This window comes from Molossus molossus, unplaced genomic scaffold (genome assembly GCF_014108415.1).
Source record: "Molossus molossus isolate mMolMol1 unplaced genomic scaffold, mMolMol1.p scaffold_m16_p_10, whole genome shotgun sequence".
NCBI classification, from domain to species: Eukaryota; Metazoa; Chordata; class Mammalia; order Chiroptera; family Molossidae; genus Molossus; species Molossus molossus.
Genome location: NW_023425345.1, coordinates 106,076,025 through 106,090,194, shown reverse-complemented (window position 1 = coordinate 106,090,194; position 14,170 = coordinate 106,076,025). Strand labels below are relative to the sequence as shown.

The 14,170-nt window shown below is 42.2% G+C and overlaps 1 protein-coding gene across 19 annotated transcripts in view; it reads right to left on the bottom strand.

The window, feature by feature from the left end:
* BCL2L13 (BCL2 like 13) overlaps positions 1-14,170 on the bottom strand; it is a 147,696-nt gene that overhangs the window by 113,594 nt on the left and 19,932 nt on the right. Inside the window, exon 1 of one of the 19 annotated variants that reach the window (XM_036253136.1) lies at positions 1,495-1,538. The exons of the other annotated variants lie outside the window; for them this stretch is intronic. The gene's annotated coding sequence lies outside the window, so the exon portion shown is untranslated. Of the gene's footprint in view, positions 1-1,494; positions 1,539-14,170 lie in introns of those variants that run through there. 19 annotated transcript variants of the gene reach the window in all.

Genomic DNA, 14,170 nt, shown 5'->3' with positions numbered 1-14,170 from the left:
CCAAGGTATTTTGCAACAGGTGAATGGATAAACATGGTACATCCATACAATGGAATATTATTCAGCAATAAAAAGATATGAGCTATGCTCTGACCCCTTTGGCTCAGCAGTTAGAGTGGCGGCCCGTGGACCAGTGAGTTGCAGATTTGATTCTGGTCAAGGGCACGTACCTCGGTTACAATTCATTCCCAGCCCTGATCAGGGTCATGTGGGAGGCAACCAAGGTAGAAATAACCAAATGTCCATGAAGAGAAAAATTAAATATGCTACATGCACACAACAGAATATACTTCAGCCTTAAAAAAAAGGAATGAAATAAAAAAATATTATCTAATTCAAATGAGGTGCCTAAAATAGTGAAATTCATAAAGATAGAAAGCAGAACAGTGGTTTAGAAAGAGGAGGGGAAAATAGAGAATTACTGTTTAATGGTTGAACAAGTAATAATAAACCAGTATCATAATAAAACGTGTATTTGATAGTCATATTACTCATTAACATACACGAAGTTTCCTTCCTAACCTAAGAAATGTCATATTATTAAATCCATATTAATTACTATATAATCAAGGCAGTCTGTATTAATACATAAATGCAAAGTTGACGATAACAGAAATTATTATTTGGCATCAAATATGCAAGTCAACAGGACCTCTACTAGTCAGAATACATAATCCTAAACAGGGTTGACTACATTCAACACAAATTAACCCAGTCTAAAAGAGTTGACTAGTTCTGTACAAGTGTAGAGTTAATTATTTATAGAGACTTCCGCTCAAGATAGCGGCGTAGGTAACCTCGGTCTGGCCTCCTCCCAAAACCACATCAAAATCACAACCAAACTACAACACAACCATCCTTCAGAACCACCTGAAATCATGCTGAACGTAAGTCCTACAACTACAAAATTAAAGCAGCAGCCACGCTGAGACTGGTAGCAGGGCTGGAGTGTGGACTGGCTGGTCCCACACCCATGTGTGGTGGACAAAAATCAGAAGAGAGCCCTGGCCAGTTTGGCTCAGCGGTTAGAGTCAGCCCGCAGACCAGAAGAGTCCTGGATTCAGTTCCTGCTAAGGGCATGTACCTGGGTTGCAGTTTGGCCCCGGCCCTGGTTGGGGTCCTGTGGGTGGCAACCACTAGATGTGTTTCTCTCACATTGATGTTTCTCTCTCTCTCTTTTCCTCCCTCTCCCTTCCACTCTATCTAGAGATAAATGCAGAAATGTCCTCAGGTGAGGATGAAAAAATAAATAAATAAATAAATAAATAAATAAATAAATAAATAAATAAATAAAGGGATGCCTCAGCTGGGAAGGTCCTCCCTGAAGAGAGAGGAGTCAGGGGTCCCCGACCCACACCAGGCTCCCAGCTCAGGGTTCCAGTGCCAGGAAGAGAAGCCCCCATAACTTCTGGCTGGAAATACCAGTGGGAACTGAGGTTGAGGGAGGGTGTGGCTCGAGCCCCAGGCACCTTCTCTTAAAGGAACTGGACTTACTCAGACTTGCTCCCTCTAAGCTCAGAGAGGCAGCTTGAAGGACACTAGAGACATACAGGAAAGAACTGAGTTGTATGGCCTCAGGACAAGGGCTGAAGAGGCGGCTTTCCCTGGACAGACGTGCTGTGGAAGGCTGTTCCTTTAGTGAGCCCTTCCCTGCAGTGGCAGACGGCCACCATATCTGGGACTCCAGCAGCCTGACTCACACTGTTTGCCCCGCCCTGGTGATTCCCTGAGGCCCTGCCTCACCCAAGCTGTTTCCAAAGGCTTTACCATAGGATTGGCCTGGCTTGGATCCTACTTCAGAGTTTCCTAAAATCTCTAAACAAGCAGCATCTGGTCTCAGCCAGCCCCATACCTCTCGTTAAATGGCCCCAGGCCTGGCACTAGAAACAGCTAACTTTGGCTCATAACTTGGCTTTTCCTGGGCACCTCCAAGCCCAGTACAAGAAGCAGCCATTGGCAGATAACTTTGCAGCTTATGCCTGGTGTCCCCAGATAGAGCACAGGCAGTTGCTGATCTTGCCCCAGAGCACACCCAGTGGACAGCTTCAGACCACATCGAAACACCACCACACAACCATTTCCACAAGTGACATACTCAAAGAATGGACTCAGTGGGTACCAGAGCCCTGCTGATGAAGTAAGTCTTGCTGTGTGTGGTGGGGCCCCGCACAGCTGATCCTCCAAGGTAATCAGAGGCCAGTAGTCATTGGGCACAGCTGGTCCTTGCAGCTGATCAGCCTAAGTAATTCCCTCCCATTGACGTGCCAACAGCAATCAAAACTCAGTTACAACCGAAAGGTGTATAGGCCACACTATGGATGCACCTCGAGGGCCCAGCTGGGGTGATCAGGGAGGCTGTGCCACTGGATCCTACCAGACACCTACAACAATAGACCACCCTACTACAAAGCCTAGGAGACATAGCAACTCTACCTAATACATAGAAACAATCACAGGGAACCAACCAGAATGAGGAGACAAAGAAACATGTCCCAAATGAAAAGAACAAAACTCTAGGAAAAGAATTAAACAAAATGGACATAAGCAATCAATCAGATGCAGCGTTAAAAACACAGGTTATAAGGTTGCCCAAGGAACTTGGTGAGTCATTCAAGGAACTGAAGGAGTCCTCCAAGGAATTAACAAGAACATCAACAACATCAAAAAGGACCAGTCAGAAATGAAGGATGCACTAACTGAAATAAAGAATAATTTACAGGGGATCAATAGTGGAGTAGGTGATGCCAAGAAGCAAACCATCGATTTGGAATATAAGGAAGCAAAAAACACCCAATCAGAACAGCAAAAAAATTAAAAAGAATCCAAAAAAAATGAGGATAGTGTAAGGAGCTTCTGGGACAAGTTCAAGCATACCAACATTCACATCATAGGGGTGCCAGAGGAGGAGAGAGAAAAATAAATTGAAAACCTACTTGAAATAATGATGACAGAAAAGTTCCCTAACTTGGTGAAGAAAAGACATACAAGTCCAGGAAGCAAAGAGAGACCCAAACAAGATGAACCCAAAGAGGTCCACACCAAGGCACATCATTATTAAAATGGCAAAAGTTAAATACAAAGAGAGAATCTTAAAAGCCGCAAGAGAAAAGCAGTTTGTACCTTCAGTGAAGCTCCCATAAGACTGTCAGATGATTTCTCAAAAGAAACTTTGCAGGCCAGAAAGGAGTGGCAAGGAATATTCAAGGTGATGAAAAGCAACGAACTACAACCAAGATTATTCTGCCCTGCAAAGTTATCATTTAAAATTGGTGGCCATATCAAGAGTTCCCCAGACCAGAAAAAGCTAAAGCACCAAACCAGTATTACATGAAAAGTTGAAGGGTCTTCTTGAAGAACAACAAAAATATGAACAATAAAATGGCAATTAATACATATCTATCAACAACTGAATCTACCAACAAAATGAGCAAGCAGAACAGAAACAGACTCTAGGTACAGAGAACTTTTTGTTGCTTGCCAGATGGGTGGGGGCAGAGGGATGGGTGAAAAAGGTGAAGGAATTAAGAAGTACAAATTGGTTGTTAGACTGATGAACCTCAAAAGAAAGTGGGGAGGGAGGGCAGGATGAGATAAGCCAAAAAACTCCTATGCATATATGCATAACCAATGAACACCAACAACAGTGTGGTGAAGGCAGGAGGGGGTCGGGATTGGGGGAAAAAACGGGGGGACATCTGTAATACAGTAAACAATAAAGATGAGTTGTTAAAAAAAAAAAAACTATGGAAAAGCCTGTAGGGATGTAAAGTACAGCACAGGGAATATCATAAAAATGTTATAATAAGTATGTATGGTGCCAGGTTAGTACTGAATTATCCAGGGGAATACTTTGCAAAGTGTTTGATTGTCTAACCACTATGCTGTACATCTGAAACTAATACAAAATAATATTGAATATAAACTGTAATTGAAAAAGAATTTTTAAAAATATGAAATAAAAGTCTGGCCCTGGCCAGTCTGAGCATCAGCCATTACAGCATCAGCCCACAGACCAGTGAGGTGCAGGTTCGATTCTGGTCAAGGGCATGAACCTCGGTTGTGGTCCCTCCTGTCCCTGGTTAGGTCATGCGGGAGGCAACCAGTCAATGTGTCTCTCTCACATAGATGTTTCTCTCTCTCTCCCCTTCCCTCCCACTCTATCTGAACAAAAACAGAATATCCTCAGGTGAGGATTTAAAAAAAAAAAGTCTGTACACAGCACATGATTCACTTGGGAAAAAAAAAAAAGGCATTTAATGAGCCCTAGCTAGTTTGGTTCAGTGGTTAGAGCATTGGCCTGCGGTCCAGAGAGACCCGGGTTCAGTTCCCACTAAAGGCATGTACCTCAGTTGCAGTTTGTCCCTGGCCCTGGTTGGGTCGTGCGGGTGGCAGCCACTCAACGTGTACCTTTCACGTCAATGTTTTTTTTTTTTCTCTCTCTCTCTCTCCCTCCCACTCTATCTGAACAAAAAATGGAAAAATGTCCTCAGGTGAGGATAAAAAAAAAAAGGCATTCAATGAAACAGAAATCTTGAGTCATGAATACAGTCACCTCCTTTAGCCTCTTCTTCTCACACTTATTGCTTCATAATCTTGAAACCAAACCTACCCACAACACCAATGAATGCCACGGCAGAGCCTATTTATAATAGCATGGCACAGGAGTGAATTCAAAGCACATTTTAGGTAACAAATAGGATAATAACAAAGCAGCAAAGACACTAACAAGAATGCAAGTTTTCCCTCTAAGAAGCTAGCCTACACATTTATATTTATGTATAAATACTTTGCACTTGGACTTACAAGAAAACAATATAGCCCTGGCTGGTTTGGCTCAGCGGTTAGAGCGTCGGCATGTGGTCCAGAGAGACAAGGGTTTGGTTCTCACTAAGGGCACGTACCTCAGTTGCAGTCTGTCCCCAGCCCTGGTTGGGTCGTGTGGGTGGCAACCACTCGATGTGTCCCTTTCACATCGATGTTTCTCTCTCTCTCTCTCTCCCCCCCCACTCTATCTGAACAAAATATGGAAAAATGTCCTCGGTTGAAGATAAAAAAAGAAAACAATATAAAGATAACCAAATTCCAAGAACAAAATAAAACAAATGCCAAAGCAGGCAAACTCAGATTCTACAATGTTCAGGTGGAAAAACTTTCTATACTCAGGCAGGAAAAAAAATTGATCAATACAATCCCTAAAGCTAGTAAATCACAAAGGTTGAAAAGCCTGGTTTCTGCATAGCATGGAGTCTGTTACAGTTGAGAAATAACATAAATAAGTGGATTTGGATAGGTGGAGAAGTGTGAATGTATTAGGATGACTGACTTGTCCCAGTTTGTTCAAGACTTCCCCAGTTTTATTCAATTTTGGGCAAACCAGGCAATTGGTTACCCTAACACATATATTTGGGAGACACGTTAATTAGGACAAGTTATTCTATGCTGCAGTAATAAATGAAGCCAGAAATTTCAGCAGCTTAATTCAAAGGTCCATTTCTCTCTCACATTACATCTCTAACCTGGGTAACTGGAAGGCAAGGAGACTGATTCATATGGTCACTTAGCAGCCCTGCCTGATGATGATTCTTCCCTATTGTAACTATGCCATTAGGAATATATACTCCCCCCTACATCCATACACACACCACAAGGCAAGGGGGAAAAGAACGGGAAGAAGGCCTACTAGCTCTCTTTTTTTCCCTTTATTGATTTTAGAGAGAGAGCAAGAAAGAGGGAGAGAGAGATAGAAACATGGATGAGAATGAACATTAACTGGCTGCCTCCTGCATGCTCCCCACTAGGAATCAGGACCACAACCTGGGCATGTGTCCTGACCAAGGAATTGAACCAGTGACCTCCTGGTGCACGGGTCAACGCTCAACCGCTGAGCCACACCAGCCAGACAGAAGGCCTAATGGCTCTTAAAATGCCAGTCTAGTAGTGATAGAAATCACATCCACTCTTACTTTATTGGCTAGAACTGGTAGTCACATGGCCCTGCCTAAATGCAATTTTCCCATGGATCCAGGAAGTAGAAAAGAATTAGATGTGGGTAAGAATTAGTTATCACTATTGTAGGAGTCTACTATTCAAAAACAGCTCAGCTTGAGTGAAAAAATATACAGAAATATGTATGGGTGGTTTAAAGAACAAGGCAATAAAAGACAAAAGACACAGTAGGTAATGAGACCACATCATGGAAACCAACAAAAGCTTTGCATAGCAGCTATTGGGAAAAGGGAGCAACTATGGGTTCTTGATGCAAGAGGCAATGTTAGGAAGCTCAATCTGCTTGTAGCACGCAAAACATAAAGACAACAAAATAAAGAACAAAAATCAGAAGACATCTGCAATAACTTGAGACAGATCCTATGGATAATGGGAGAATTGTCACAAAATTGGGACTGTTGACAACAGTTGATAAAAATAAAAAGGCAGGAAGCACAGATAAGAGCTAAAAGATGACTCCTATATTTCAAGCATGGGTAGCAGGTGGTAACATTAACAAATTACTGTACGGGCTGGTGTAGAGGGGAAGATAAACTGAGTCCTAGCCCTGGCTGGTTTTGCTCAGTGATTAGAGCGTCAGCTCGCGGACCAAAGAGTCGCAGGTTGGCCCTCGCCAGTTTGGCTCAGCAGTTAGAGTGTTGGCCCATGGACCAAAGAGACCCAGGTTCAATTCCAGCCAAGGGTACGTACCACAGTCACAGTTCGTCCTCGGCCCTAGTTGGGGCTGTGCAGGTGGCAACCAGTTGATGTGTCTCTCTCACATCGATGTTTCCCTCTCCCTTCCTCCCTCCCACTCTGTCTCAAGATAAAAGTAAAAATATCCTCAGATAAAGATTAAAAAAATAAAACACAAACAGTCGCGGGTTGGATTCGAGTCAAGGGTACGTAACCTCAGTTGCGGTTCATCCCCAGCCCTGGTCCGATCAAAAAAAGCTTCTGGTCAAAATGGCAACATAAATAAATGTGGTACTCACATCCTCCCACAACCACATCAATACAACTAAACTACAGGACAGCCATCATTGAGAACCACCTGAAATGGAGCTGAATGGAAGCCCTATAACCAAGGACACAAAGAAGCAGCCACATGAAGACTGGTAGGAGGGGCAAAGACGTAGAATAGGCTGGTCCCACACCCACCTATGGCAGATAAGTCAGGAGGGATATCTCAACTGCAGAGGTCCCTCCTGAGGAATGAGAGGTCTCAACCCCACACCAGGCCTCCCAGTCAAGGATTTCAGTACTGGGAAGAGAAGTCACCCATAACTTCTGGCTGTAAAAACCAGTAATGGAGTCCCAGGCAGTTTCTCTTAAAGGGCCCATGCACACACTTACTTGGACTCCCTCACTCTGAGCTCCAGCACTGGGACAGCAGCTCAAAAGGGACCAGGGAAAGATGGAAAGGAAATGAACTGTTTGGCATCAGGCCAAGAACTAGAGAAGCAGCTTTCTGCCAGACAGAAGTGTGGGCAGAGGCCACTGCTCCTTTGCTGAGCCCTCCCCTCACAGAGCTGGCAGGTAGGTGCCATATCTGAGACTCCATCAACCTGGCTTAAACTGTTTGCCCCACCCTGGTGATTACCTGAGACCTCACCCCTCAGAACTTTCAAGCCCATCCAAGCTGTTTCCAGGGGCTTTTCCATGCGAATAGCCTGTCTTGGCTCTTGCTTCAGATTTTCCTAGTATCTCTCAAACAAGCAGCATCTGGCCTTGGCATGCCTCATACCTCTCACTAAGTGGCCCCAGCCCAGCACTAGCAGCAGCCAGCTTTGGTTCACAGCTTGGCCTCTCCTGGATACCTCCAAGCCCAGCACAAGTAGCAACCACCTGCAGATCGCTCTGTAGCTCATGCCAGATGGCCCCAGACAGAACACAGGTGGTAGCTGACATTGGCCTGCACCTCCTGGAAGGCCCCAGAGCCAGCATGCCCAGTGGACAGCTTCGGACCATGTTAAGGCATTACCCAAACACCTTCACAAGAGACACACTCAAAGAGTGTACTCAGGAAGCACCAGAGCCTCACTGAAGTTAACTCCTGTCCTGTGGGATGGGCCCCTGCACAGCTGATCCTCCACAGTGGTTTCAGCCAGTCCTTGCAGCTGATTGTCCTGGAAGGTAAATCCTACCCACTGATATGCTAACAGCAATCAATGCTCAACTAAAACAGGAGGGTGTACACTGCCCACATGGGAGCGAGGAGAATGGCACACCTGGTGTGCCCAGCTCGTGTGAATGGAAAGACTGTGCCACTGGGCCCTATAGGACACCTATTACATTAGGCCAATCTACCAGGGGGACATAGCAGCTCTACGAAATAAATAGAAACAAACACAGGGAGGCTGCCAAAATGAGGAGACAAAGAAACATATCCCAAATTAAAGAATAGAAAAAGAACTAAACAAAATTAAGACAAGCAATCTACTAGATGCAGAGTTCAAAACAATGGTTATGTCTGGCCAGTATGGTTTAGTGGTTGAGCATCGACCCTTGCACCAAGAGGTCACTGGTTCAATTCCCGGTCAGGACACATGCCCAGGTTGTGGGCCTGATCCCCAGTAGGGGTCATGCAGTAGGTGGTCAATCAATGTTCTCTCTCATCAATGTTTGTATCTCTCTCTCCCTCTCACTTCCTCTCTCTCTAAAATCAATAAAGAAAACAAACAAACAAACAAACAAAAAAACAATGGTTATAAGGATGCTCAGTGAAATCAGTGGAAGAGTAGGTGAACTCAGAGAATTTCAACAGCATAAAAAAGGAAATGAAAACCATAAAAAAAAAAAACCCAGTCAGAAATGAAGGACACACTAACTGAAAAGAAGAATAATTTACAGGGAATCAACAACAGAGTAGATGAAGCCGAGAATCAAAACAGTGATTGGGAATATGAAAAAGCAAAAAGCACCCAATCAGAACAGCAAAAAGAAAAAAGAATCCAAAAAAATGAGGATAATGTAAGGAGCCTCTGGGACAACTTCAAGCATACCAATATTCACATCATGCTGGAAGGAGAGAAGAGAGAGCAAGAAGTTGAAAAACTATTTAAAAAATAATGAAGGAAAATGTACCTAACCTGGTGAAGGAAACAGACATAGAAGTCCGAGAAGCACAGAATCCCAAACATAATAAATCCAAAGAGGTCCACACCAAGACACATCATAATTAAAATGTAAAACAGAAAAGTAGTTGGTTACCTACAAGGCAGCTCCCACAAGACTGTCGGCTGATTTCTCAACACAAACATTTCAGGCCAGAAGGGAGTGGCATAAAATATTCAAGTGATGTAAAGCAAGGATCTACAATCAAGAGTACTTTATCCACTGAGGCTATCATTTAAAATTGAAGGAAAAATAAAGAGCTTCCCAGACAAGAAAAGCTAAAGGAGTTTGTTATCACCAAAGCAGTAGTATTACATGAAATGTTCAAGGGTCTTCTTTGAGAAGAAGAAAAGAAAAAAGATTAAAATATGAATAAAATGGCAATAAAAACATATCAACAACTGAATTTAAAAAACAAAATAATCAGCCCAGCCGGTGTGGCTCAGTGGATTGAGCGTTGCCCCATGGACAGAGAGGTCCTGGTTCGATTCCTGGTCAGGGCACATGCCCAGGTTTCGGGCTTGATCCCCAGTGGGGGGTGTACAGGAGTTAGCCGAACAATGTGTCTCTCTCACATCGATGTTTCTCTCTCTCTCCTTTCCTCCTCTCTCTAAAAAAACAATAAAAACATTAAAAAAACAAAACAATCAAATAGAACAAAAACTGATTCATAGATACAGATAACATTTTGATGGCTGCCAGATGGGAGGGGGGCTGAGTTGGGTAAAAAAGGTGAAGGAATTAAGAAGTACAAATCAGAAGTAACAAAACAGTCACAGGAATGTAAAATACAGCATACAAAATATAGTCAATATTCTAACAACTACGTATGGTGTCAGATGGGTACTAGACTTATTGGGATGATCACTTAGTAAGTTTATATAATGTCTAATCACTGAGGTGTATATCTGAAACTAATATAATACTGTTTGCCACCATAATTGAAAAATAAGAAATATTTTAATGAACTGAAAGGTAGAAGAAAAAAATAAATACTTTAATAAAAAAGATATATGATTACAGAATGGAAGTGACAGATTTGAGCTTAATATTATTAAAACAGTATTTAGCTTTGTGGATAAATATAATAAGATAATTTAAAAAAAATTTTTTTTCTTTATTGATTTTAGAGAGAGAGGAAGGGAAAGGGAGAGATAGAAACATTGATGAGACAGAACACTGAATGGCCACCTAATGCATGCCCCCCACTGGGGATTGGACCCACAACCTGGGCATGTGCCCTGACTAGGAATCAAACCCCCGACCTCTCGGTGCATGGGTTGACGCTCAACCACTGAACCCCACCAGCCGGACTAATGAGCTTCTTAATGATAATGAGAAAAATAATGTTTCTTGCACCTAATATATCAGGTCTCAGCAAACTTGGCCCACTGCATGTTCTTGTACAGCTCATGAGCTAAGAACAATTTTTAAACGGTTGAAAAAAATCAAGAGATTCGTATTTCATGGCATATAAAACTTATAAGAAATTCAGTACCCATAGGTGAAAAAAAATTTGTTTTAATTTTTTTTTTATTAACTTATTTTTGTTATAGACCTTTCTTTTTTCCCCATTGACCCCCTCCTCCCCATCCCCCACACCATCCCCAGCTTTGTTGTCCATGTCCATCGTTATGCGTACATGCATATAAGTTCTGTGGTTTATCTCTTCCTTTCCCCCACTTCTGAGGGTTGTCAGTCTGTACCCTACTTCCACGTCTCTGGGTCTACCCTGTTCCTCTATTATGTTCATTATATTCCACAAATAAGAGATCATGTGATATTTGTCTTTCTCTGCCTGGCTTGTTTCGCTTAGGATAATACCCTCCAGGTCCCTCTATGTCGTGTCAAAGGATAAGAGATCTTTCTTTCTTACAGCTGCATAGTACTCCACTGTGTACATGTACCAACACTTTTTTATCCATTCGTCTACTGATGGACACTTGGGCTGTTTCCAGATCTCAGCTATTGTAAATAGTGCTGCTATGAACATGGGGTACATATATTTTCTCTGACTGGTGTTTCAGGTTTCTTAGGGTATATACCTAGAAGTGGGATCACTGGGTCAAATGGAAGTTCAATTTTTAATTTTTTTTTTGAGGTAACACCATAGTATTTTCCATAGTGGCTGCACTAATCTGCATTCCCACCAGCAGTGTACTAGAGTCCTCTTTTCTCCACACCCTTGTCAACACTTATTGTTTGATGATTTGTTGATGGCGGCCATTCTGAGAGGTGTGAGGTGAGACCTCATCGTTGTTTTAATTTGCATTTCTCTGATGATTAGTGCATTTTTTCATATGTCTCTTGGCCATTTTGTTTGTCTTCTTGGCATTGTTGTTATGTTTTATTTTTTTTATTTTGAATTTATTTATTTTTTGTTACAGATGTTTCTCCTTTTTTCCCCCTCCCCCTTCCTCCCCACCCTGTCCCCAGCTTTGTTGTCCATGACCTTTGTTCATGCCTACATGCATATAAGTTCTGTGGTTTATCTCTCCCCCACCACCCCCAGTTCTGGGGATTGTCAGTCTGTACCCCACTTCCATGTCTCTGGGACTACCCCATTCCTCAGACTGTTATGTTCATTATATTCCACAAATAAGTGAGATCATATGATACTTGTCTTTCTCTGTTTGGCTTGTTTCGCTGAGGATAATACCCTCCAGGTCCCTCCATGTCGTCTCAAAGGATAAGAGATCTTTCTTTCTTACAGCTGCATAGTACTCCACTGTGTATATGTACCATGGCTTTTTTATCCATTCCCCTACTGATGGACATTTGGGCTGTTTCCAGATCTTAGCTATTGTAAACAGTGCTGCTGTGAACATGGGGGTACATATATTCTTTCTGATTGGTGTTTCAGGCTTCTTAGGGTATATTCCTAGAAGTGGGATCACTGGTTCAAATGGCAGTTCAATTTTTAATTGTTTGAGGTAACACCATATTGTTTTCTATAGTGGCTGCACCAGTCTGCAGCAGTGTACTAGAGTCCCCTTTTCTCTACTCCCTCGCCAACACTTGTTGCTTGATCTCTTGGCCATCTGTATGTCCTGTTTGGAGAGGTGTCTATTTAGTTCCTCTGCCCATTTTTTAATTAGATTCTTTGTCTTCCTTTTGTTGAATTGTATGAGTACTCTATATATTTTGGAAAACCATAGATAAAATTTAATTGGAGTATAACCGTACTCAATCATTCATATATTTATGGTTGTTTTGTGCTCATAGCTTCACATCGCTGCCTAGCACACTATAAACTGCAGCAACACAATTATAACTACACAGCTTTTCAAATGCCACATATACTGTCATACCACAACTTTTATCTTACCTGTAATATAAGGAGAGAAAAGTGGACTTTAAATAACCTTCTTTTTTGCCCTGGCCAGTTTGGCTCAGCGGTTAGAGCATCGGCCTGCGGTCCAGAGAGACCCGGGTTCGGTTCCCGCTAAGGGCACGTACCTCGGTTGCAGTTTGTCCCCGGCCCTGGTTGGGTCATGTGGGTGGCAGCCACTCGATGTGTCCCTTCACGTTGATGTTTGTCTCTCTCTCCCCCTCCCACTCTATCTGAACAAAAAAATGAAAAAAATAAATAAATAAATAACCTTCTTTTTGCCTGGCTGATGTGGCTCAGGGGTTTAGCATTGAGGTATACACCAGGAGGTCCCCAGTTTGATTCCCAATTAAGGCATATACCAGGGTTGTAGGCTCGATCCCCAATGGGGGACGTGCAGGAGACAGCGAATCGATGCTTCCCTCATCATCGATGTTTCTCTCTCTCTCTCTCCCCCTCTCCCTACTTCTCTCTGAAATCAATAAAAACATATTTTAAAAAATAATAACTACTTGCCCTGGCCGGTTTGGCTCAGCGGTTAGAGCGTCAACCTGCGGTCCAGAGAGACCCGGGTTCGGTTCCCGCTAAGGGCATGTACCTCAGTTGCAGTTTGTCCCTGGCCCTGGTTGGTCGTGCGGGTGGCAGCCACTCGATGTGTCCCTTTCATGTCGATGTTTCTCTCTCTCTCTCTCCCTCCTGCTCTATCTGAACAAAGAATGAAAAAGTGTCCTCGGGTGAGGATAAAAAAAATAAATAAATAATAATAATAACTACTTTTAAGACACAATAGAGCATAGATTATTTTTATCAAATTAGATGGCGAAGTATTATGTTTATTTGCAGTGCTAAAAGTACACACTATGCACTGATTTCACTGGAGTAAAGGTCTCATCACAATATTCCCAACTCACAGGAAAGCAACAGTCAGAAAAATTAGAAAATTTAAAATGGAACATTTCATTATAGAATTTCTTCATAAAAATAAAAAATAAATGAGGCTACAACCAAAGTAAATTTCTAAGTGGCTCAGTCGTTAGCAAGGAAAGCTGTTTACTGATGTTGAGATTATCAGATCATGGTCAATTGCAGCAGCTAAAGAAATGTGTCCAGAAAAAATAAAAGTTTAAGATTATTACTTTTTGGAGAGTTCAGTTACTCAGAGGACAATGGGAACAACATCAATAGTAACAATTTTCGGTAGTTTTCTTTGGCTCCTGATGCACTGACAGATGTCTGAAACTGCTAAGCTGCTGTTTATTCAAGGAGTCAATGCCAAGTGTGAAGTGTCTGAAGAACTGACCCACTCTGCATAGACTTACAGGCAAGTTTTTCAAAGAAATTGAGAAAACATTAATTCGCTACAATCCAAAATTGAATCTGCTAAGATGTGTGTTACTGATAGTGGCAAAAATATGTGTGAAGCAGAAAAATTAAACAAATATACAAAGACTATGAAAACGTAAAGCATTTAGAACCTATGGTTATTCACTGCACTATTCCTCTAACAATAGTCTAGAAAATATTTGAATCTATCCTGTGTTAAACCAGGAGTTTTAACAGTGAACTTCACTTGCTGTCATGGACTTAATCATAGTGAGTTCCATGAATTTTTCTCAGATATCAAAGCTGAATACCCTGTCGTACCCTATCACAAAACAGTTCAATGACTAAGCAGCAGTAGTGTGTTAATGCAATTTTTTTAGCTTAAGAATGATACTGGGGAGCATCTGAGATCTT